At 37.3% G+C, this 25,683-nt stretch overlaps 1 non-coding gene across 1 annotated transcript; it reads right to left on the minus strand.

The window, feature by feature from the left end:
• Positions 1-1,392: 1,392 nt before the first annotated feature.
• On the minus strand, positions 1,393-1,498 carry LOC147510255 (small nucleolar RNA R71). Its single transcript, XR_015219640.1, has one exon. It is a non-coding gene; the product is annotated as a small nucleolar RNA R71 (small nucleolar RNA).
• Positions 1,499-25,683: the final 24,185 nt, after the last annotated feature.

Consider the following 25,683-nt stretch of genomic DNA (forward strand, 5'->3'; position numbering starts at 1 on the left):
TTGTGCAACTTACCAAGGGTTAGAGTTTTCATTACGTTGGAAAGTTCAAGTGTGCGAGGCGAGTCGTGAATCATACGCTCGTGCACTTTGAATAAACTTTGTAATCAACACTCTAATTACCATTAGCTCTAGTTAATCTAGGTAATCTAGTTAATCTATCAGTCTTATTATTAGTGTTAGTTTACTTTTATGTTTTGGGCCCTTGAAGGCAAAAACATTTAATTATTAAAAACCCGGATTGTGGGCTTTTTAAGTAGACCTTTTTTGTAACCTAAAACAGGGAACGCTCGAACGGTTAGGCCTGATTCTTAGATCATGCGTCAACCAACATCGCCTTCTCCTCAAGCAGCATGTAAACACTGCTTGAGAGGTAAATTCTAAATCTCTTTGAAACCCATGTAAGAGGATACATTGTGTGTTCAAGCATGCTTACGTGATTGTTTGAATTTTAATTTTCGCACTGCAATTTCAATTCACGCATAAGGCTGAACCCGAGCCACATAACAACCATTAGGAAGTCATTCCCTAATGTAGATAAATCGGACGTTGCTTGATTCTTGAAGCACTAGACCAATTAATCAATTTAAAATCAATAAACTAGAGCTTAAAGTAGTCACGCTCTTCCAGAAAATGACAAAAATATAGCCATGAGGATTTAGAGTAATAAGTTACCAGATTCCGATAGACTAACTACCTTCCTCACTCCCCTCCCCCAGATTCATCGTGAGTGAGATTATTGGTAGCACACTACTTGGCGAAGTGATTCCTTACTCTTCTGAGCCGTGTAGTAGATCCATCCTAGTCTCGCGCCTAATTGTTTCTTTGAACAAGGCATAGTAAATTATATACCCAACAAAGATTTTCAAAACTCCATGTTTGCGTATAGTAAATTATACACTGTATGTTTGCGCATGTTAGGATAGTTTTGCTATCTTGCTAAAAGTGCATGATACTACCTTTAGGCACTACAAGATTTAGCGAGAATAAAACTTACTCACAACGGTGAGCACGTCGTCCTAGACAATCTCCAATTTGAAGAGCCTCTCTCCAACTTCTACACACCGTTGCCAGATGGACCTCCATCTTGTATACGGCTCACACCGCTCACGAGCAATTTTCACATTCTACCAAATGTGTTCAATCATTTACCCATCTTCCACGGGTTTGAACACGAGTTACCATACGAACATCTACGCTAGATACATGATGTATGCAATACTTTCCACCATTCGGGCTTCACCGTCGATCAAGTGAAGCTACGAGTGTTTCCTTTCACTCTAGCTTTTAAAAGTCACGCTTGACTTCTTTCTCAGAAGCCCGATTCCTTTGATATATGGGAAAAGGTTGTGTTCTCCTTCATGAAGAAGTATTTTCCATCGAAGAAAACAGAAGAGATAAGGACTAAGATATAGTTTTTCAGACAGAGTCTGAGTGAGACATTTTCTGAAGCATGGGATAGATTCTCTGACCTACTCCATTCATGTCCTCACCATAAACTAGAAAAATCCACTCTTGTCCAATGTTTCGTCAAAGGTCTTCTCCAGGAACACAAAGTAACCCTCGGTTTTGGTAGTTTTGAATAAAATAGGATGGAACCAATGCTCTGTTCTGATTGTTATAGGTACATTGTCCTTGTTTGAATGTATTTGGTGGTTTATTGAAACCTGGAGGTGGTTGGGTTTGTGGATTATTAGTCCATGCAAAGTTTGGATGTTGTCTCCATGGTGCATTTGGTACATTGAAAGCACATACTTCTTCTAGTTGAAGTGATGACATGTTTGTGATCAAAGGACGGGTGGCATCTATATGATTTAAGCTTAAACAAAAATTGTGGGGTGAGGTATTTATGTTCATGACAGGATGAGGAGTTTGTTCGTTTTGTTTGGTTATCAGGGCATCTATCTTTCTTGTGAGGGTTTTGATTAAAGTTTTGATTTCTAGATCGGATTTCACCTCCAAAATACCACTAGCTTTAGATGTACTGGGTTGGGCTGTTTTGGAATTGTTTATATCGCCCCAATGGGTACTCTTTTTAGCTTGGTTTTCAAGAAAGGTTAAAGCTTCAATTACACCTATATCCAAAAAATTACCATTACTGAATACCATAATTATGTGGATGTGAACAACCTAGATGAGGAATTCTACAAGTTTCTAAGAGCCTGTGATGATTCACCCTCTCAATAACTACCTAAAGCACCACTCGACCATCATCCACCTCTAATCCCTCATAAAATCCAATCAATTACCACCACCTCGATTCCCCTCCCTCCACCTTTTCAAAGACACCTTCAGTTTGCACTGAACCTTCTTGTTTCTCCTGTGTTTCATGACTTTCTAAACCCATCTGGTGAAGAAGTAATACCCAAGGACAAGCCACCTGACACTTTCTCATTTTTTCCATCCCTTCCTTTTAAAACTTATCCATATCCCAAGTATTTTCCACAACCATTCTTTTCCTCACAATCATTTACTTAGGGACCCTTTCGTTAGAGGAAAAAGAAGAAATTGCATGCTAAGCTACGTTCTAGGTCCATTAGACTTCACTCTCATTCCGCTAAGCCACGTCATAGAAAATCTTGGTGCTTAATTCTGTTTGGAGGTGCATTATGTCTTAATTATTTATGGAAAAACCCACAACTATTTAGATTGTTGATATATGGTAAACTACATGTTAATACATATATTTTAGATAAAGTTTTGAGTATCTGACTATAAAAGACTCATTGTATTCTCTGGTGTACTCCATTTCATTTCATATTTCATGGGAATGCACCTTTCATGTAACTCACGCATTCATCTTTTGCACTTTTTCTCATTGTTTGAGTATTGTTTCTCTATGGAGTGAGTTTCACTTTCACTTTATTTCTTTCTCATAATTTTGTTTTTTCCAAAAAATCAAATATATAAAAATTAAAAAATTAAAACATAAACATATATTAGTAAGTCTAGAGAATCTGACTTTAAACGACCCAAGTTTTTGTACAATACCACCTTAATGGAGTATATGCCAAAGAAAAATTTTCAAACTTAAAAAGCGTTATAATATTTTGTTTGGGGGTGGCATATATTTTGGTCTTTCATTTCAAAACTTTTTTTTTTCCCACCTTTTGCCTATCATGTTTACTCCAGTAGAGTCTAGGTTAGTTAGTTAAGTAATTTAATTGTATTATTGAATTATTTCATGAACCCCCTTCTCCCAAAAAATTTAGTGGTGGTATATTTAATTTTAGCACATTGTACGTTCACGTATTAAAATTGCATATACAAATATCAATTTTTTTTTTCAACAAATAAGCTAGGGTTAGGCAGACCCTCACTTGTATTAAATTCAAGAATTGCTTACATAGACATATTGATAAGAGCCCAAAACTGTAGTTTTAACCCCTTAATAATACTACTTTTAGACCAATTATGCGAGTAATAAATAAGAGTTAATGCTAATTACGTGCTTTTATGTATTTCAGGCATGGAACTCAATTATGTGCAGAAATGTGCCACTTTGGCGATATAAAGGAGCAAAGGGTTGGTTGCTAAGAAGTTCTGTGATAAAGGCCAAGATTCAAGGAGACAAGGCCTTTATGACGCCCGGTCAAAAGCTGAAAAGTCAACACGGGCAGAAACAGTGCACAAATCAGCAGAACTTCCAAAGACCACATCTTTAAACTCAGGCCTCGGATTTGGGCCTACCTTACGCCAAAACGACTAGATCGAAAAGATCTTTCCAATGGTCTAAGACTTGACCTAATCAGAAGAGCAGAAGTGGACGAAATATCTGCTGAAGTCAAAGCTAGCTAAAACGGACACTATGGACTGAAAAAAGTGGGCTTTGGGCTCGATTTTCCAGCCCAAAACAAGGCTCCTCAGTCCATGCACGAAATTGTGGATCTGATCTCCTCCTTTACATAAAACAAGACTTAGCTCTTAAGAAAATATAGTTAGATAGCTTAGAATAGAAAGTAGCCATTAGAATAGCTTGTAGATCTAGTTTTTGAATTTCAATGAATAATTAATTAGTTTCATTCCTCATTTTAGATTAAGTATTTGAATCATTGTTCTTCATTCATTAGATAAATAAAATAGTAGTTCTTGTTAATTTCAATTTTGTCATTTAAATTTGTTTAGATCTACTTTCAATTATTGTTTGTTGTTCATTTCCTAGTTATTAATTTGGATTTCAATTCTTGAGTAGTTAAATTAGTAAAGTTCAAATCTTTATATTATGTCTAGTTTTAATTCAATTGAAAATGATAGTTTGATGAATCAAGGCTAAACCTCCATTAGAGGGGTTTGATGAAGCCTTGATAAAAACTTGATTGTGTAGTATAGAATCGTTGTAAGAATCTATTCCACTTTAAAAGTTCGTTGATTCGCCATGAGAATGGGTGGACGACCTCACATGCTAGTTATGAATTGGTAGAAATGTCATGTATAATTAGGGATTAGAACGACCAATTCTTACCGTAAGAACGTAAGAATTGGTTTACAACAAATCTATGCTAGTTTATTAAGTTGGATTCAAGGTGGAATCAAATTCTCCTAATTCTTTATCTAGATTCAACTCTTAGCATTCTGTCATTCCATTATTTGTATCTTGTTATTTGAATTCACATCGTAGTATTAAATTCCCTTTGTAAATCTCTCATTGACCATGGATAGACTATCAATTATAGAAAACTTGAATGCTTAAAGACTAGGAGTGGAACAAATCTTCTATTCCAACTCTACGTCAATAGATTCGAGAGTAGAAAACAAATATCTTTGATAAGTCTAGTATAAGCAACAGTTTATAGTTTTACTTTCGTTTAAAGTTTCATCGCTCTATTTGTGAGTAAGACTATCCTTTTACGGGTTATCAAATGGCGCCGCTGCCATTTTAGTACTCTTTAGTATTGTTTTCTTTAGAATTGATAGTTTTTCAAAGTCCCATAACCCACCCACCCTTGTTTGATTCTCACTGTGGTTGTCCGTCTCAGCATTGAAATTTTCCTCGAAAAATTACTCGGAGCGCAACCCGCGCCCTGGGCAAGCAAAATTGGAGCGCACCCTGCTCCCACACGCCTGGAATTCCACTTCAAGCCTGAGAGCAACCTGCGCCCTACCAAGGCTAACTTGGAGCGCTACTTGTGCCCACATGCCTGGAATTCCACTCCAAGCCTGAGCGCAACCTGCGCCCTCCCAAGGCTAACTTGGAGCGCGACTTGCCCCCACCCTCCTGGAACTCCAGCTTTGACTCGAGCTGCGCGCCTTGACCTAGGCCTATTCTCGAAAGCACCGCAGGCTCTGCTGAAACTGCCCGATTTCCACAGGTTTGATTCAAACTTCCATTTCTTCAAGATTTTCAGTGTTCTAACTTGTTATATACACTGAGCACGCGTAAACAAGACGCTATTCATAAGCGAAGCAAGGAGGTTCATCTTCTGTTAGAGGTTCAAAAAATTTCTTCCACACCTCGCATCTTCTGTTAGAGGTTCATACTAGCATATCAGGATTGTTTGGAGTGTTGTTGTGTTTCATTAAGATTGGTCTTAGCCTTGCATGAGATTAAGGGGGGCCGAAGAAAAATGCCTAACGTGAATTAACCGACAACGCAACAAACACGTCTTTCTAGTATACCATCGACTACACCTCTAACTAATATACCACACACACCACCTGAAGCAATGGCTGAAGAAAGAGAGTCTCCTCTCTCTGACTTTTACAAAGCCTTGAACGATAGCCCTAAATCTTGCATCGTTCTATCAGACCCAGTGGGGGATTTCCAAATTCCCTCGAATATATTTAATTTGTTACCCGTTTTTCATGGGTTAGACCATGAAAAGCCCTATCAGCACATGCGTAGGATTGACCAAGTCCTTACTACATTCCACCATCCTACGGTTGGTGCTGAACAAATTAAACTGAGGGTATTTCCCTTCACCTTAGCTAATAAGGCAGCGTCTTGGTTAACTGCTCAAGCGCCTAATTCTGTGGACTCGTGGGCTAAACTTGTTCAACTATTCATGAAATATTTTTACCTACCACTGAAGACCGATGAAATGCTTTCCAAGATTCATTTCTTTCGGCAGAATCCTCATGAATCATTTTCAGAGGCTTGGAATCGTTTCACCGATCTACTTATAGAGTGTCCACATCATAACCTCGCGAAAGACACGCTAGTTCGTGCCTTTTTCAAGGGACTTCTACACCACCATAAAGAAGTCCTTGACATAATGAATGGGGGTAGTTTCTTAAGTAAAGGAGCCTCAGAGGCTTATAAATTTTTAGAAGATCAGACTAAGCGTAATAATAACTTAGGGGTAGTGACGATATCTCCCGCAACGCTAGTTCTTCAACAACAGTAAAGGTCACCGGTATGTTTGAGATGAAACCCGATCCGGAACTTAAAAATTTAATCGAATCTCTAACTAAAAAGGTAGAGGCTATTTCTGTTCAACAAATGCCTATCCCCGTCATGAATGTCAACTCCAATCCATGTAATTTCTGTTTGAGTCCAGAGCATCCCGACTCCTATTGTCCTTTCGCCTATGAACAACAACAGTCACAACAAGATAATGTTTGCTCGATTAATAGTTTTCCTACTCCTAACGCCCCTTGGAGACAACATCCCAACTTCAATTGGAGAAATAATCAACAAGTAACACCTCCAGGGTTTAATAATCAAAATGTTAGGCAAGTAAACAATTATAACCAAGCTCCACCACGACAAGGACAAGGTCAGGGTAATTATAATAATTATTATTATAATTATTAATAATAATTATTATAATGCTAATAGAGGTATCGTTCCGGTAAATAATAATTATCAAAATTCACCCATTAATAATCAACGTGCCATAGTTCCTGTCACACAACCTATAGCTAATACTCTTCCACAACTGGATTGTTTCGATACCTTTATGCAATCTCAACAACAGATTTTACAAGTCATCCAACTTTTCTTACAGCAGTTAGCTCAAGAGAAAGTGCAAACCAAAGGGGTGTTTCCAAGACAAGCGATAGCTAATCCTAAAACAACAAACACAGTCTTTGAGGTAAATGGTAATACTAGTACGGAAAATGAAAATATAGGTGAGCTAAATGCCATCTCTACTCTCCGTTCTGGGAGAGTGGTTGATAACAAAGTAACTATGCCTATAGTTACCCCACCAGTTGTCCCTACACCGGAGATTGTACTAGATACCGTAATAGAAACTGAAAAGCCTACCCCTGTAGAGGTACCAGTTAAACCACAAACTAAGAAACATAAAGCAAAGGTTAGGCATCCAGTTGATCCATACGTTAAATATAGAGAGAAACCACCATTTCCCCCATAAATTAGCTATGTTAAACAGGGATACAAACTTCGACGAGATTAGGGAAGTTTTTAAAAATCTAACGATAAACTTACTTTTTCTGGACGCAATTAAAAAATTACCTCACCATGCTAAGTTTCTCAAAGAGTTGTACACTAAAAGACGTAAGACAAATATTCCTAAAGACACCTTTTTATCTGAACAATTTCCAACTTTAACGGAACACAATGGAATCGTTAAGTACAAGGACCCTGGTTGTCCTACTGTACAATGCACCTTAAGAGATTCCCACCCGACGACCGCTTTACTAGACCTGGGGGTGAGTGTTAACTTACTCCCATATTATCTATACAAACAAATAGGTCTACAAGAGATGAAACCCACTAAAATGACATTGCAATTAGCGGATCGATCAATTAAGTACCCTAAGAGTGTGGTTGAAAATGTGCTTGTTAAGGTCCAGGATTTCTACTATCCTACTAATTTTGTTATCCTCGATACAGAAGTCGCTAACGACTCTGTTCCGATCATTTTAGGGCGTCCCTTCTTGGCGACTGCCAACACGCTTATAAACTACCTCGATGGGTCGATGTCCTTGTCTTTTGGCCATCTTTCTGTTGAGGTAAATGTTTTTGAACTGATGAAATAGTTACCAGATTCGTCTATAGATGGAGAGGTTAGCATGATCGAGAGCTTAACTCAAGATTACTTTAATAACACGTTTCCAGAAAACCAAATGCATAAATTCCTTTCTTTTGGAAATTCAGATTTTGTCGATGACTCCTACATAGAGGAAGTCAACACCATCTTTGAGTCTACACAAATTATAGACCCTTCGGTTGCTCCTTATACAGAGTTTGAAGACTTGCTTCCTAAGTAAGTATTCATTACTCAAGATGAGGACCCTCCAGAAGCATTTATCGATATTCCTCCCACCCCGGTGCTTAAACCTCTTCCTCCTGAGTTAAAGTATATACAACTTAATCTGGATGGTAGTCATCCGATAATTATATCTTCTCTGTTATCAAAGGAGGAAGAGACACGGTTGATCAGGGTGATTAGGGAACATCGTTCTGCAATTGGTTGGTCCCTAGCCGACATGTGCACTCATCGTATCCATTTAGAGGTTAACATAAAGATTTCCTGTGAACCTCAGCGTTGTTTAAACCCTGCCATGAAAGAAGTGGTCAAGGAAGAAGTCTTACGGTTACTCGATGCGGGTATCATATACCCAATCTCTGATAGCAAATGGATAAGTCCCATTCATGTAGTTCCAAAGAAATCAGGGATTACCATGGTACGTAATGCCAAGGGTGAATATGTTGCCACACATAGCCCTATGAAATGGAGGATTTGTATTGATTACAGACGGTTAAATGCCATGACACGAAAGGATCATTTTCCTTTACCCTTTATAGATCAGATGCTTGAACATCTAGCTGGTCATATTTTTTATTATTATTTGGATGGCTACTCTGGCTATTTCCAAATTATTATTGATATTGATGACCAAGAAAAGACTACCTTTGCATGTCCTTTTGGAACATACGCCTATAAACGAATGCCTTTTGGCTCCTGGTACCTTCCAGCAGTGTATGCTTCATATATTTAGTGACATGGTAGAGCGTTTCATGGAAGTGTTCATGGATGATTTTTCTATTTATGGAGACTCTTTCAATGAATGCCTGACTAACCTGTCTAAAGTTTTAACAAGATGTGAAGAGAAGAGTCTCGTTTTAAATTAGGAAAAATGTCACTTCATGGTGAAAAAGGCATAGTACTAGGTCACATCGTATCTAGTGATGGCATTGAAGTAGATAAAGCCAAACTAGATAAAATAGCGACTCTACCTATACCACAAACTGTTTGTGATATTAGAGCCTTTCTAGGCCATGCAGGTTTCTATAGGCATTTTATCAAAGATTTTTCGAAAATAGCTAGACCCTTAACTAATCTGCTTTTAAAGGAGGCCATATTTGATTTTAATTTTAACTGTAAACAGGCTTTTGAAACTTTGAAAGCCGCCTTAACTTCCGTACCCATTATACAGCCTCCCGATTGGTCTAAACCTTTCGAACTTATGTGTGATGCTAGTGATTATGCAGTTGGTGCTGTCTTGGGACAGAAACTAGATAATAAATCCACTGTTATTTATTATGCTAGTAAAACTCTAAACGATGCTCAAAGGAATTATACAACTACTGAAAAAGAATTCTTAGTTGTCGTTTATGCTTTAAATAAGTTTCGTCCTTATTTGGTTGGTTCTAAGACTCTAGTTTACACGGACCATGCATCCCTTAGGTACCTTCTCGCTAAGAAGGATGCTAAGCAGAGATTGATCTTATGGATTCTTCTCCTACAAGAATTCACATTAGAAATAAAGGACAAACGAGGGGTCGAAAACGTAGTTGCCGACCACTTATCTAGACTTACAAACGACGATGAAAGTGATTCTGACTCCATACTAGACTCTTTTCCGGATTAGCATTTGTATGCTATATTTTCTGCACCATGGTATGCTGACATTGTGAATTATTTAGCGTCTGATGTTATTCCTTATGAGTGGTCAAGAAATGAACGTAAGAAGTTTTTGGCCAGAGTTAAGCTATACTACTAGGATGAGCCCTACCTTTTTAAGTATTGTGCAGATCAGATTATTCGTCGTTGTATTCCCCAGTGGGAATATAATGAGGTACTCTCATTCTGCCATGAAAAAGAGTGTGGTGGCCATTTCAGTGGTATAAAAATAGCTGCTAAAATTCTACAATGTGGGTTTTATTGGCCTACTCTCTTTAAAGATTGATAAACGTAAAAAGAAAAGTTTTACTAATGAATAAAGCGATGAAACTCTAAACGTAAGTAAAACTAAACGATAGTTTACGTGCCTAATTTATCAAAGATGTCTACTCTCAATCCTATGAGATATAGTGGAGTAGATGATTCGTTCCACTCCTAGTCCTTCCGCATGCTGTGTTTTCTACATATAAATAATCTTAACTAAAGTCTAATGAGAGATTTACGAAATGATAACTAGACTACGATGCAACTACCCACAAGATGCAACTAGTCTACTATTTGAACAACTATGGGAATGCTACGTCGATTCTATGATAAGGAGTTAGAGGGGGATTGGTTCCACCTTAACTCGACTTAATCCTACTAACAAAGAATCATTGTAATCCGAATTGAACTGCTTTGCAGAACAATCTGGTTACTCCTAATCCCTAATTACACATGGCATTTCTACCAATTCATAACTAGCATGTGAACGATTGCACCCATTCTCATGGTGAACTAATCATTTCTAGAGTGGAAAGGAAATTACGACGACTCTACGATAATCGAAATCAAGCTTTCATCAAGGCTTCTCAACCCCCTCTAATGGAGGTTTAGCCGAGAATCATCACGCTATCATTCCAAATCAAATTCGAACAAGATATGATATAAAGATTTGAACTTTACTTGTTTAAACTCAATTCAAAACTACTCATGCAATAATTGAATTAAACTAATAATGACAATTAAGTAAATCTAAGGATTTAAGCTAATAAATAAATGAAAATGAAACTAGATTATCAAGAACACTATTTTATTAATCTAATGAATAATAAAACAATGATTCAAATACTAAATTAATAATATACTTTGTTCTAAAGTAATTAATTAAACATAAAACTAGATTTAAAACAAGATATGAAAAACTAATTAATTAACTAATTGAAATTCTAAAACTAAGTTCTAAAACTAATTAATGGAGGCTAACTAATCTAGGTCTAACTATCTACCATTAACAAAGAGTCAAGCTCTTGTTTTTATACTTTCAGATCCAAAAATCGTGCATGGGCTTGGAGCCATGTTTTGGGCCAGAGAATCAGGCCCAAAACCCAATTCTTTCAGTCCAAAAAGGCCTTTTCAGCTGCAGTTGGCTTCAACAGACCTTTTGTCAACTTCTGCTCCTCTGATTGGGTCAAGGCTTAGACCATTGGAAAGCTCTTTCCGAGCCGGTCGTTTTGACATAAGGTAGGCCCAATTCCGAGGTCTGAGTCCAAAGATACGGCCCGGAAGTTCTCACCGACTTTGTGTAAACATTTTACGCCAGCGTCGACTTTTCAGCTTTTGACCGGGCTTTAGAAAGGCTTTTTTCTTCTTGAATCTTGGCCTTTAATCACAGAACTCCCTAGCAACCGACCTTTGCTCCTTTATCTCGCTAAAGTGGCACATTTCTGCACATAATGGACTTTGAAGCCTGAAATGCATAAAAACACGTAATCAGTATTAACTCTTAATTATTACTCACATAATTGGTCTAAAAGTATGATGGTTAAGGGGTTAAAACTACAGTTTTGGGCTCTTATCAAAGATGCCCAAGTGCATTGCAAGGCGTGCATTCGTTGCCAACAACTTAGGCGAATCATGAAGCGTAATATGATGCCATTGAATCCAATCATGGTGGTAGAAATTTTTGACGTATGGGGCATTGATTTCATGGGTCCCTTTCTAGTTTCCCACGGTTTTATTTATATTCTAGTTGCCGTGGACTACGTGTCTAAATGGATAGAGGTCATGGCTTGCCATAGCAATGACCATAAGACAGTTGTGTTTTTCGTAAAAGAGTATATTTTCTGTCGATTTGGCATTCCCAAGGCCATCATTAGTAATGGAGGAACACATTTTTGCAACAGAGTTGTTGCATCACTAGTAAAGAAGTATGGAGTTACACATAAGGTAGCAACTCTGTATCATCCACAAACTAGCGGACAAGTAGAAGTTTCTAATAGGGAAATCAAAAAGATCTTAGTAACAATCAGAAATCGATAGGGAAAGATCGGTGAAGCGTCTATCGGATGCCTTATGGGTGTATAGGACTGCTTTCAAAACTCCTATAGGTATGTCTCCCTTTAGACTTGTATTTGGGAAACCTTGTCATTTGCCCGTTGAATTGGAGCACCGTGTTATGTGGGCTATAAAAAGCGTTAACTTCAATTTTGATGAGGTGGGTGTCAAGCGCAAGTTGCAATTGAATGAGCTTGAAGAAATCCGTAGCGATTCTTATGATCTCGCAAAGGATTATAAAGCTAACATGAAACGTGTTCATGATAAGCAAATCTTGCGCAAAGAGTTTGTGGTAGGTCAAAAGGTCTTACTGTACAATTCCCGTCTACATATTTTTCCAGGGAAATTAAAAACCCGTTCGTCTGGTCCTTTTCTGGTTACTGAAGTCACCCCTTACGGGGCAATCACCTTGGTAAATCCCAAGGATAACAATACCTTTCAAGTTAATGGCCAACGGTTGAAACATTTTCACAAGCTATTGTCCCCTGATGTAGAGGAAGTCCTTTTACAGGACCCTGTCTACGAGGACTGACCTTTTTCATTGGTGTACTTCCTTTCATTTCTATATATTGGTAAGTGCACCATTCAGATAACCGGGCCCTCCCTATGGAGTGTGTGGCTGTAAGTACCGGATTCTAAGTCCACAGTTAACATAATTCACCTTTTCCACTCTTGCATATTTTCTCGGTTTTTGAGTTATGTCCCTCTATGGTGTGAATTATGCCTTTATTGCCTTCTTGTTTTTCTTATATTAAATTTTATTCATAAAAAATAAAAAAATTGTTAAAATCACAAGCATAGTAATTTAAGAAGTCTCGGGAATCTGACTTTAAAAGACCCACTTTTTTTTAAAAAAAAAAAAAAAAAAAAAAAAAAAAAAGAAAAAGAAAAAGAAACCTAAATACACCCCCGCCCAAAGTTAAAACCCACCCCAAATCTTCTCCTAACTACACCCATCACCACCTCCACCAACTTAAACAACCAAAAACCACCAAAAATTCAAAAATTTCGACTGCCACCACCACCACCACCGCGCCTCCTGCCATTATTTTTAGTTAGGGTGTTTCAAAACAAGTCCCCCTACCTTATTCAAACCCACACATCTTATAAAAACTCCAATGGCTCAAAGACGACGGATATTGCCGGAGCACGCTTTTACTGCCGACCATTTCGCGCCGTTTTACGGTGACGAGATGGTTAGGAGAGACTGGAGTAGTTTGTGGTACTCGACAGACGATTTTTACCATGAAGATTTGGTCTGAGTTTTATAGGACGAGGGAGTTGAATGGGAATCGAATTTTTGTTAAGGTGGCTGGGAGGAGGAGAGAGGTTACTACTGGGTTGTTGGCTGATATTTTAGGCATTCCGCCTAGACACCATCTCGATGCCACATTATAAGATTCCCAGTTTACTGCTGTAGAACCTTTGATGAATGCAACTGCTGCGGAAAGGAACTACAATGCGAGCTCGCATTGTGTTCGCCAGTCGTCTCTCAGAACCAACCAGCTAACTGTAGCTCAGTGGATTGGTAGGAATGTCATAGGGAAGGAGAAAGTCAGCGATATCGGTCTGAACTGCCTTCACGTTCTATGGATACTCTAGGAGCATAAGTATGAGTTCTGTATTTTGGAGTTTTTGCGTAACATAATTATGGGAGTTTGAAAGAGTATTGCACCTCTCCCTATTTTGATAACGAAGATCATTATAACATTGAGAGCGACTCCGAGGTCTGATAGGATTTGCCTGAAGGAGCACCGAAATCATCATATTTATACGAAGTGTATCCAGAGAGTTTGGAGGTTGCCTGAAGAAAGGGTAGTCGAGGAGACTGACTCGGAGGATGAGGATGACACGGCATGTTTTGATGCCAATGCCTTAGAGAGGTGTAGGTCGGATGCAGAACGCATGGCTATGATTCACCGTGGCATGCATTCTCTCAATACTATTTGTGAAGAGCTCCGAACTCGGCAGGCTACCATACATCATAACTTCGAGACTCGTGCCCGGCGTGAGGATGAGCGGTGGGAACAGACGATGGCCGAGATGGAAGCTCAGCGCCAGTTTCGAGATGACATGCTTGCATGCTTCCCACCCCAGGGGGGTTCTTCTTTAGAGGAGCAGTCTGTGAGGCACGAGCGTCGTTGCCGCAAGACGGATGGCTCTGGCCCATCGGAAGCCCAAGGGCCATCTCCTTCTCGAGCGCATTCCACTACTAGCAGCGAGTGGTTTAGGGATCTAATGAGTTGATTTGTTTTATTGTATTTGTTTTTATTTAGTATGGATATAAAAAGATTAGTTCAGTAATTAAATTTGAATTTGGTTGTTGTATGTTATTTGAATTCAATTTTAATATAAGTTGGTTAATTTCGAATTATGTGTTGTTTTTATCATTAATCCCACCTTCCCGAATTGTTTGGGGGTGGTATTATTTAGCCTAGCATAATTCATTATAGGATCATCTATTTTAAGGAGTTGTTTTGGACTGAGAGTTAAGAATATTGCCGATATGGGCTTCGCTATAAATAGATATTGTGGTAGGATGAAATCTCGATGAGTTAGGCAGTTTCTATCCTAAATTCAACCTAAAAGATATTAGGGTTGTTTTAGAATCAAGAATATGAGTTGTTTCCGTTTTCAGTTTTGGAAATTTTATTATTTCCGAAAATTGCCTTAAAGCTTTTTGGCAAATTCCCGATTCGGTTTAGCAATTTAAAACCTATAAAAACTGCATTCATTCTACACTCACAACCCCAACTACATCTCACATTCATCTCTCACGTTTCATTCCCACTTTACCTTATTTTTCCTTCGCACTTCGGCCTAACAGCTCCCCGAAGCATTACGCATTGATGGATGGCCACCACCGCCTTCAAAGATAGAGAAATTCTAGAGAAATTCTAAACCCGAAGCCACCTATGCCCAAAACACTAGAATTCTAGTTTTCATCCGGAGCGCAACCCGCGCCCATCCCAGGCTAAAAGTGAGCGCACCCTGCCCCCAAGTGCCTGGAACTCGAAATCCAATAGAAGCTGCAACCCGCCCATCCGAGCATACCTTTGGCGACTTCATACGACCGACCAATGGGCACCAAAAAATTTCAGTTATCCGAGGGTTGTTCCAGGATAGTTGCAACTGTTTTAGAGAGTAGTTTTGTGATGACTTCTCCTATAGTAATATCGGAGCAGTCTTTCGAACACTTGTTGGGGAGCGAGTCTTATATACATTGGTTCCGCTAGAGGATCATGCAGTTCGGATGGAGGCATCTTCTGGTAAGTGAAGACGACTCGTATTCACCTAAGCTTACTAAATTTTTCTACAATAATGTTAAGTTCTATTGTAACCAGGATGGAGAACAAGAATTCTCCGTCACAGTTGATGACACACCCCTAGAATTCAATAAGTATGTGGTAGCATTAGTTTCGGGAATACCAATACCTGATCCTATTCACACGTGGGGATATATGACCGATAATTCATACCTCTATGACTATACATATTTTCATGAGTATTATGGGGGAGGGGTATTTCGTATAATTGACCAAGGGCGTTATAACATAGCCCTTGGTAGCCTATCCCTAAATGTAGGCACCACCATGTTATTCATCTTGATGAATATTCTAGGGGAGTGGCAGTTTACTTTTGTAAATAGTATTGCTGGTGACGTTTTCCTTGCTTTAGCTGAGGGACGTCACCGATATGACATTCTCCGAGTATTAGTGGCTAGTCTTATGAGAGCACAAAGCATGCGACATAAGTATCTTCTTATGCCTATTTTGGTTTGCCGCATCATGCTCAGTTGTCTACCTGAATTATGTACTCAGTTCATGGATTGGAAAAGGGTTGAAGTTATGAGACCCACCAATTGGGTGGTTCGCTCATTTCGAGTAATGACTTGGCCGGGATGGCAGGTGCAACCTCATTTGGTTGCTCCTTACACCCCATCAGACATAGTAACACTAGACAGGTTAGCACAAGTTGACGACACACGACGGCAGGCTTGGCAAGTTATCATGGCATGGCAGGATGCGAAGGAACCTCATCTCTTTGAAAAGGGAAATGAGGAGGACAATATTTAAACGAGAGTGCAGGTAAGTGTTAGTTTCAGTTAGTGTCTGCTTATGTCCTAAGCAAATTTGTTTCTCATTAACCCCATTATGGGTGGAACTCTTATAGAGTTGCGTCAGTTTTCTTTTCTATATTAGTATGTTATAACTTTGTTTTGCAGATATTTTGGAATTTCACGCATTTCAATGGTATTTTCCTACCCTCTTTATTTAAAATACTATGAGGACAAAACATGCTTCTTGTTTGGGGGCATAGAAACACGTGTAATTAAGGAATCTGTTAGGATATAGATATGTATAATATGCACTTGTTTTCTAGCTAAAAAAATTCAAAAATTAAAAAAAAAATAAAAAAATATATAAATAAAAAGTATGTTATACACTTAGGAATATTGGTATTGTTTTCTTTCTCTATGCTCTCAATAATCTAGAAGTCTCACGTAGCTTTTGCATCAGAATAGTTTTTAGAAACTTAGGCTAATATGTAGGTAATAATATTTGCATCTATCTATAAATATGTTACATGAGTATCTATGATTGTTGGCAGTAAGTTTCTGAAATCTAGGCTAGAGTACTTATTCAACAAATCCTGTGAGAATATAGCCTAAAGCCTTATATGAGTGAACATTTGATAAATGACACAAGGGAGAAGTAAAATCCGGATAGAAAAATCACGCGTCCACTTGCTTGATTACTGTACCATATCTTAAGCGATAATTTAGGCCCTCTTTGGATAGATATAGCCAGAAATTCAAACATATGAATTATTTTCCGCTAGTCGCCCCTTTGAGCCTTTCTTTAGCCTTTCATAAACCACAAATCCTTTACCCTGTTACAAAACAAAACAAAAAAAAAAAAAAAATCAACCTACCCAAATCTTTGAATAAGTCTGAGAATAGAAATGAAGAATAGAAAAGAAAAGAACCTTTGAAATCAAGAATTCGTTAGTCGCTTTAGATAAGAAAAGGAAATTTCCATCCAAATAAAAAAATAAAAGAAAATAAAGAGTTAGAACTCAAAAAAAAATAGAATCAAGGAGTCAAAAGCCAAAGAAAAAAAATATATGGCTAAGGATGGAAACAAAGTGTAGAAGCAAAAGTAAATAACAAGGGTTTCTCTAGTTACATAATATGAAGCCTCTATTATCTCAGACTTGTCCTTTTTGAATATCCATTTCCTTCCTTCTTAAAACCATCTCATAATCCCCGTAACACCTAATAAAGACCTCTAGCTCAATTAGGAATAGGTTAGTGTGATAGTAAGTGGCAAATGTGTTTGATCGACTCCGGCTTCCTTGTGTGTCATAGAGATTGTAAGGTAAAGTATGCCCACTGCACACTGGAGTAGTGAAACTTGAGCGGAAAAATCAGAGTGGTTTTTGTCTTGACATTTATGGAGGACCTACTTAAAGACGCTATTTCAAGTTTTCATAAACGAACCTGCTAGTTCATCTCATAGTATTACTCATTGTAAATATGTTTATTCGTAGATGATAGATTATTATGCATATATTAGCTTAGGTTTCGACTTGATTATTCTGTATTCATTGCTAGTGAGATGTATGAATAATTGAGACATAGATAAGGAAACAATAGTTACTTCTGAGTCGTTGTAGTATAGATGAAGTTTGTGAGTACCTTCACTGGAAAACTCTCACGAGGCTATAACTCGTCCACTAGAGAATTCCTAGTGGTTTAAGGCCTTGTTGCATATGGTCAATGCAATCCTTCTCGGTAAACGAGATTAGTTAGAACTCCATTTTTGGTCACTTATGCTAATTTCTCATATTTGCTTGAGGACAAGCAAAATGTTGTTTGGGGGTGGTTTGATAAGAGCCCAAAACTGTAGTTTTAACCCCTTAATAATACTACTTTTGACCAATTATGCGAGTAATAAATAAGAGTTAATGATAATTACGTGTTTTTATGCATTTCAGGCATGGAACTCAATTATGTCCAGAAATGTGCCACTTTGGCGATATAAAAGAGCAAAGGGTTGGTTGTTAAGAAGTTCTGTGATAAAGGCCAAGATTCAAGGAGACAAGACCTTTATGACGCCCGGTCAAAAGCTGAAAAGTCAACACGGGCAGAAACAGTGCACAAGTCAGCAGAACTTCCGAAAACCATATCTTTGGACTCAAGCCTCTGATTTGGGCCTACCTTACATCAAAACAACTGGCTCGGAAAGAGCTTTCCAATGGTCCAAGCCTTGACCCAATCAGAGGAGCAAAGGTGGACGAAAAGTCTGCTGAAGTCAAAGCTAGCTGAAACGGGCTCTGTGGACTGAAGAAAGTGGGCTTTGGGCTCGATTTTCCAGCCCAAAACAAGGCTCCTCAGCCCATGCACGAAATTGTGGATTTGATCTCCTCCTTTACATAAAACAAGACTTAGCTCTTAAGAAAATATAGTTAGATAGCTTAGAATAGAAAGTAGCCATTAGAATAGCTTGTAGATCTAGTTTTTGAATTTCAATAAATAATTAATTAGTTTCATTCCTCATTTTAGATTAAGTATTTGAATCATTGTTCTTCATTCATTAGACAAATAAAATAGTAGTTCTTGTTAATTTCGATTTTGTCATTTAAATTTGTTTAGATTTACTTTCAATTATTGTTTGTTATTTATTTCCTAGTTATTAATTTGGATTTCAATTCTTGAGTAGTTAAATTAGTAAAGTTCAAATCTTTATATTATGTCTAGTTTTAATTCAATTGGAAATGATAGTTTGATGAATCAAGGCTAAACCTCCATTAGAGGGGTTTGATGAAAACTTGATTGTGTAGTATAGAATCATTGTAAGAATCTATTCCACTCTAGAACGTCGTTGATTCGCCATGAGAATGGGTGGACGACCTCACATGCTAGTTATGAATTGGTAGAAATGTCATGTATAATTAGGGATTAGAACGACCAATTCTTACGTTTTATGATAGTTTACAACAAATCTATGCTAGTTTATTAAGTTGGATTCAAGGTGGAATCAAATTCGCCTAATTCTTTATCTAGATTCAACTTTTAGCATTCTGTCATTCTGTTTTTAGTATCTTGTTATTTGAATTCACATCGTAATATTAAATTTCCTTCGTAAATCTCTCATTGACCTTGGATAGACCATCAATTATAGAAAACTTGAATATTAAAGGACTAGCAGTGGAACAAATCTTTTATTCCAACTCTACGTCAATAGATTCGAGAGTAGAAAACAAATATCTTTGATAAGTTTAGTATAAGCAACAGTTTATAGTTTTACTTTCGTTTAGAGTTTCATCGCTCTATTTGTGAGTAAGACTATCCTTTTACGGGTTATCAAATATCCACTGACATCCTCTTTTACATAGGCTTATAAATCTATATCTAAAGGATGCCCAAAATTGACCGTACAAAAGCTATTTTCCTGTGCTAGAAATATGCCCATAAACTAACAGCCTAGCCAAGCCCAAAGACAAAAAAAAAAGACCAAGACTTTATGTCTACCGTCCTAACAAGATCAGGCCCAAGAATAGAGGAAGGATCTGGGCAACCCGAACTCCTCCATCTCTACCCACCTGCAAGCAACCAGCGCCTAAGGTGGTGTCTTCCCAATCGCAAGGCTATGGATTAGCCAATTTGAGAAGTTATTACCAACTACTCTCGTCAAAAACCCAAATACAACAATCATATCAAAGTTCATCAGCCAAGAAAAACGTTTTCCAACCAATCGATCTACAATATCCGCCCATAGAGAGCAGTTGATTGAAGTGCAACCATTAATTGCTATTGCCTCCCTTGTTTCCATCCAAACACAACTTTGTTTCAAGTCCCAAACTTTAGCAAGTTCTCACACCATATCCAAACTTGTTCAGCTTAAAACTCCAAGAACAACCACAAAAATGGAGCCATGGCTTCGACACAACCCAAACTCATAAGGACTTCTACGGATCAAGAGGGGTCAACTATCCTCTCTACCCATGGACAATGAACAATTGTACCTATAATATCTTTCAGATCTGTCGGCTTGATCGAGATCCAACACGTTCAGCCAAGACCAAGCTTTTGTTGCCTCCTGTGAGTGCTTTTGAGAGAGACCGCGTGCTAGAGAGGGGGTGGGCAGCATATCCAGCCACCGGCCGTCAGAGTTGACGTCGGTGGCTGGTCAGTAGGGACACTATCAATTTACTGTGATATTTGTATATGTTCACAAATCTTTTACAGGTGCTACCATTTCCAAGCACGTTTCTATGGTACTCTCTATCCTTTCTTTTCATTCCATACTTTGGGGACAAAGTATGATTCTATTTGTGGGTGGTATAGAAACATGTTGTAAATATTTAAGCACATATTAGATTGTATATTACATATTATTTGTCGTATAAAAAGTATAAAATCATAAAAATAGTTTATACTATGCACTTAGTGGTAATGATATTGTTCCCTTCTCCATGATGATATTAGTCTAGAAATCTCACGTAGTACTTGAATTAGGATTTAATTTTTGAAACTTAGATTAATATGTAGGTAATAGTCATTGCATCATTTCTTGAACATCTTGTATGAGCATCTATGATTGTACTTGGAAGTATTTTTCTGAGACCTAGGTTAGAGTAGTTAATACATATCATGTGAGCATTTGGCCTAAAAGCCTCATATGAGTGAAATATCTGAGTAATGACACAAAGGAGAAGTAAAATCCGAGTAGAGAAATCACACATCCACTTGTTTGATCATCATACCATATCCTAAGCGAGAATTTAGGCCCTCTTTGGATCGATATAGCTAAAGATTCATACCTATAAGTAATTATCCAGTAGTCGCCCCACTAAGCCTTTTCATTAGCCTTTTCACAACCACAAATCCTTTACCCATCTTTAAAACCAATAAAAATAAAAATAATCCTACCTATCTGGATAAGTCTGAGAAATAGGATGAGTAAAGAAAAAAGAAGAGAAAAACCTGTGTAAACAAAAATTAGTTAGTTGCTTCAGAAAAGAAAAAAGAAAAGAAGTTTCCATTCAAAGAAAAAAAAAAAAAATAAAAATAAAAAGTTAGAACTCCAAAAAACATAATCAAATGAGTCAAAAGCCAAAATAAAAATGATAAGGATGGAAACTAAGTGTTGAAGCAAAGTAAGAACAAGGTTTTCTTTAGTTACATATTTTGAATATCCTATTATCTCAGACTGTTTATTTAAATATCCACTTTATTTCTTCTTTAACCAACACATACGCCCCGTATCACCTAATAAAGACCTCTAGCTCAATTAGGATTAATTTGGTGTGATAGTAAGTGGTAGATGTGTTTGATCGACCTCGACTTCTTTGGATTATCATTGAGATTATGAGGAAACGTGTGCCTACTACACACTGGAGTTAGCAAACTTGAGTGGAAAAATCAGAGTGTTATGTGTCTTGACACATTCCTTGTGAGAACCTACTTAGGCACGCTACCCAAAAGTTTTAGAAACGAACATGCCATTACATTTCATAGCATAGTTCATTGTATAGTTGCTTCTCTTAAGATGATTTGATTAATATGCATGTATTAATTTAGGAGTTAGATTGATGATCCTTGTTTAACTGCTAGTGAGATGTATAGATATCTGAGATAAAATTAGGGGACAATTACTTTTATTTCTTAGTTGTTGTAATATAAATGAAGTTTGTGAGTATCTTCTCTGGAAAACTCTCACGAGGCTATAACTCGTCCACTAGGAAATTCCTAGTGGTTTAAGGCCATATTGCATATGGTCAATGCAATCACACTCCGCGAAACGAGATTAGTACATTAAGACCACATTTTTTGCCACTTATCTCTTTTTATTTCTCATCTTTGTTTGAGGACAAGCAAAATGCTGTTTGGGGTGGTGTGATAAGCACCCAAAAGTATAGTTTAAACCCCTTAATAGTATTCTATTTAGGCCAATTATGTTTATAATAAATAACAGTTAGTAATGTTTATGTGTTTTTGTGTATTTCAGGTCTTGAAGCAGTTTATATGCTTAAAGACGACATTTTGCATGAAAAATGAATTAAGATGATTGCTGAGAAAGTTTTTGTTTAAAGCCCAAGAATCATGAAGAAAAGCCTTTTTCAAGCCCAGTCAAAGTCAATTCGGGTAGAAAAAGAATAGAAAAGTTAATAGAACTTCAAATAGGCATATCTTTAGACTTGGGACTTAGTATTGGGCTTACTTTATGTTAAAACGACCGTCTCGGAATAAGCTTTCCAATGGACTCGACCTTGCCCCAATCAGAGCTGTAAAAGTGGACAAAAATGGCACTAAAGTAATTTCCAAAAGAATTGGCCCTTTTAGATTTAACCTAATTGACTTTGGGCTCACATTAGAGTCCCAAAGTCTCCCTTTTTGGCCCATGCATAAAAATATAACCCTAATATTCTCCTATATAAAGAGGGTTAAGGATAAACTTATTCTCTCCTTTCCCTCCTTAGTTAATAATTAGCTTAGTGTAGTTATAGTTTAGTTTAGGGTTAGAATTAGGTCTAGTATGTAACCTCTATTAGAAAACTTTCAATAAAAGTTTGTTTATTCAATTCTTCTTTACTTTATAATGTCTTCTTATTATTGTTTTAGTTTAGAACATCCAATGAAATAAGGCTAAAACCTCCATTATATTTGATTAATTAGAATGGTTTTTGTTTAGAGTAGAGTTTCAAGTTTGATTCTCGTGGTTGTTTAGAGATAAAAGCCATAAAAAGTTGAACTAAAGTTTAGAGCCACCATCAAAGAGATTTGTGGTGGAGCTAAACTTTCATGCTAGTGGAACCTTGATTCGAGAGGACTCGGTGTTCACTAGGGATCAATAAGCAATTCGATAATCAACCTAATGATCAATCGAATTGTGTGGTGGATTAACCTTCTCTAATATCTTTCTCTCATTTAATTTTACTATTTCGTATCTATTATTTACTGTTTTCATACCATTATTACTCTCTCATTAGTTAATGGTTTGATTAGTACGTATAAGCAAGAGTGGAGAACACGATTACTCCTCTTTATCACATGATATTTGAGAGTATTATTATAGATTGATAGAATAATTTTAACATGTTAGAACTACTATTTTCACATCTAATTTAATTCTCTTGTCAATAGGTTTTAGAAATTGGCTCTGTTATAGTAACATATTGGTTCACTTGTTGGTTGGTTTGTAGATTGGTGGGGAGAATATTAGTCGCAGATGTGGTATTGATTGAAGTGGATTAGAAAGAACATATGGCAGTTGCTATTTGCTGAGTTAGTGTTGTTTGCTTGGCCATTTTCTGGTGAAGTTGGTATGTGATAGATGGTTGAATGGGATATGAATTTGAAATAGATGGTGATGGACCTTGGGTGAAACCACACTTTGACTGACCAGGTGGATATATGAATGGTGGTTAACTATTTGTGGTGGAACTCCATGAATTGTCTGCATTTGGTACATTGAAAGCACAGACTTCTTCTGTTTAAAGCGAGGATATGTTGTTGAGCAAGAAATAATTAGTTTCTATATGATTTAAGTTGAAACAGAAAGTGCATGGTGAAGTATTTATGTTCATGACAGGATGAGGAGGATGCTTATTTTGTTTGGTTGTGAGGGCATCTATCTTTCTTGTGAGGGATTCAATTAATTTCTTGATTTTTGGATCAGATTTCACCTCAAAAATACCATTGGCTTTAGATGTATTGGGCTGGGATGCTCTAGAATTGTTTGTGTCACCCCAATGAGTACTCTCTTCTGCTTGGTTTTTAAGAAAGGTTAAAGCTTTGGTTGCACCTCTATCCAAAAAAAATTCATTACTCATGATATCGAGTGTTACTTTGTGTTCTTGGAAAAGACCTTTGAAAAAGCATTGGACAAGAGTGAATTTTTCTAGTATATGATAGGGACATGAGAGGAGCATGTCAGAAAATCTAGCCCATGCTTCTGAGAATGTCTCACTTGGACTCTGTCTAAAGAATTGTATCTTGCTTACTATCTCTTCTTGGTTTGCATTGTAATTCCATGACAGTTGCGATATATATCGATAAGCCATGGATGCTCAAACAAGGATGATGCACAAACAATAGAAATTCATTTTTTTTTTTTAATTTGTATATAAAAACTTTGAAAGTTTGTAGATTTGATGTTATGCCCTATTCAAATCGAACAGTTGGGAGCAGAACTAGGTTTTGGGGCTCTACACGCTTCAAAAGAGAAGATCACTACTTCACCACGTGGGGTGCTACCAAGAATCTCACTCGCAATGAAATGAGGGAGGAGAGTGAGTAAGGTAGTTGGTCCACTGGAATCTGGTAGTTTTGGCCACTCTCAATCTTCATGCTAAGTGTTTATCCTATGGACATGACTAGATTAGCTCTGCTTGGTTGATTTTAAATTTTTGTTTAGTCAATGTAGCATTTGAATCACACAACGTCCGTTAACTAAAGTGGGGATTAGTCCCACTTGTTGTTATGTTATAGCTCGGGTTTAGCCTTAAGCGCGTAAAGTAAATACAACACTGAATTTTATCACGGAGTCACGCAAACATGCTTTTGTAAACAACCAAGTATCCTCTGACTGGGAGTTCCGAGGAGGTGAAGAAATTACCTCCCAAGTGTACGTACACGTACTTGGGGATGGAGGTGACGTGGTGGGGTTTGACCGAGTGTTGGGTGTTTCGATACGTCAAACCCACCTTTCGAGCTTTACGTTGTTTCGGTTACAGAATTTCTAAACTAAACCCACATTTTAGGTTAGAAAGGTGGCAAAGCCAATAAGCTTACAAATTTGCCTTCGTGGGCTCAATTAATAGAAATGTAAAGCAAAAAGTTAGCTAAGTTAAACTACTTAACTAAACGTGATTTAACTATTAACCATGTGATTATGAAAATATAACAAGAAATGTCAAATATTGAATTTTTAATTTAAAAGTTGATTTGTAATGCGCGAGCGTATTGTTACATAACTCGCCTCGCACATTCAGATGTCCCAAGTTAATCAAATATCCAACACTTGGTAAGTTTAAAAACTTAAACCAAAAGACAAATACTTTCTATTTTAAGCCTAAGTTTGATATTATCATAAACCTTATTTTTAAATAAGTTGATATTATCCTTTTTTTTTTTTAATTATCCATAAGTAATAATGATAAAAGCAAAATATGATTTTTCCTAAAAAAAACTTAAATTTTATCTAATAATGACAATAAACTAAGTTGTTTTTATTTTCTTTTGTTTATTTCTATTATTTTCTTTTTATGTTTTTGAATTTGAAGAACACTAAATATTGGAAATCTAACTAGTTTCAAACCATTAACATTTGAACAAATATGAGTTAAGTAGAGAGATATACTGAACAAAGCCTTCAATCTGAGCCAAGGGTTTGTCCTGGTACAACAAGGTGGTGGGGCGGGTTCGGGTCGGACCGCGTGGGAGCGAGTCGGGCACGGGCGGGTGCGGTCGGTGCTCCAACAGCTTTTGACCGGCTTCCTCCAGTTGCTTCCCAAAGGTTTTTTCAACTCAGAGTAAGACCTGAAATCA

Source organism: Coptis chinensis, chromosome 3 (assembly GCF_015680905.1).
Source record: "Coptis chinensis isolate HL-2020 chromosome 3, ASM1568090v1, whole genome shotgun sequence".
NCBI lineage: Eukaryota > Viridiplantae > Streptophyta > Magnoliopsida > Ranunculales > Ranunculaceae > Coptis > Coptis chinensis.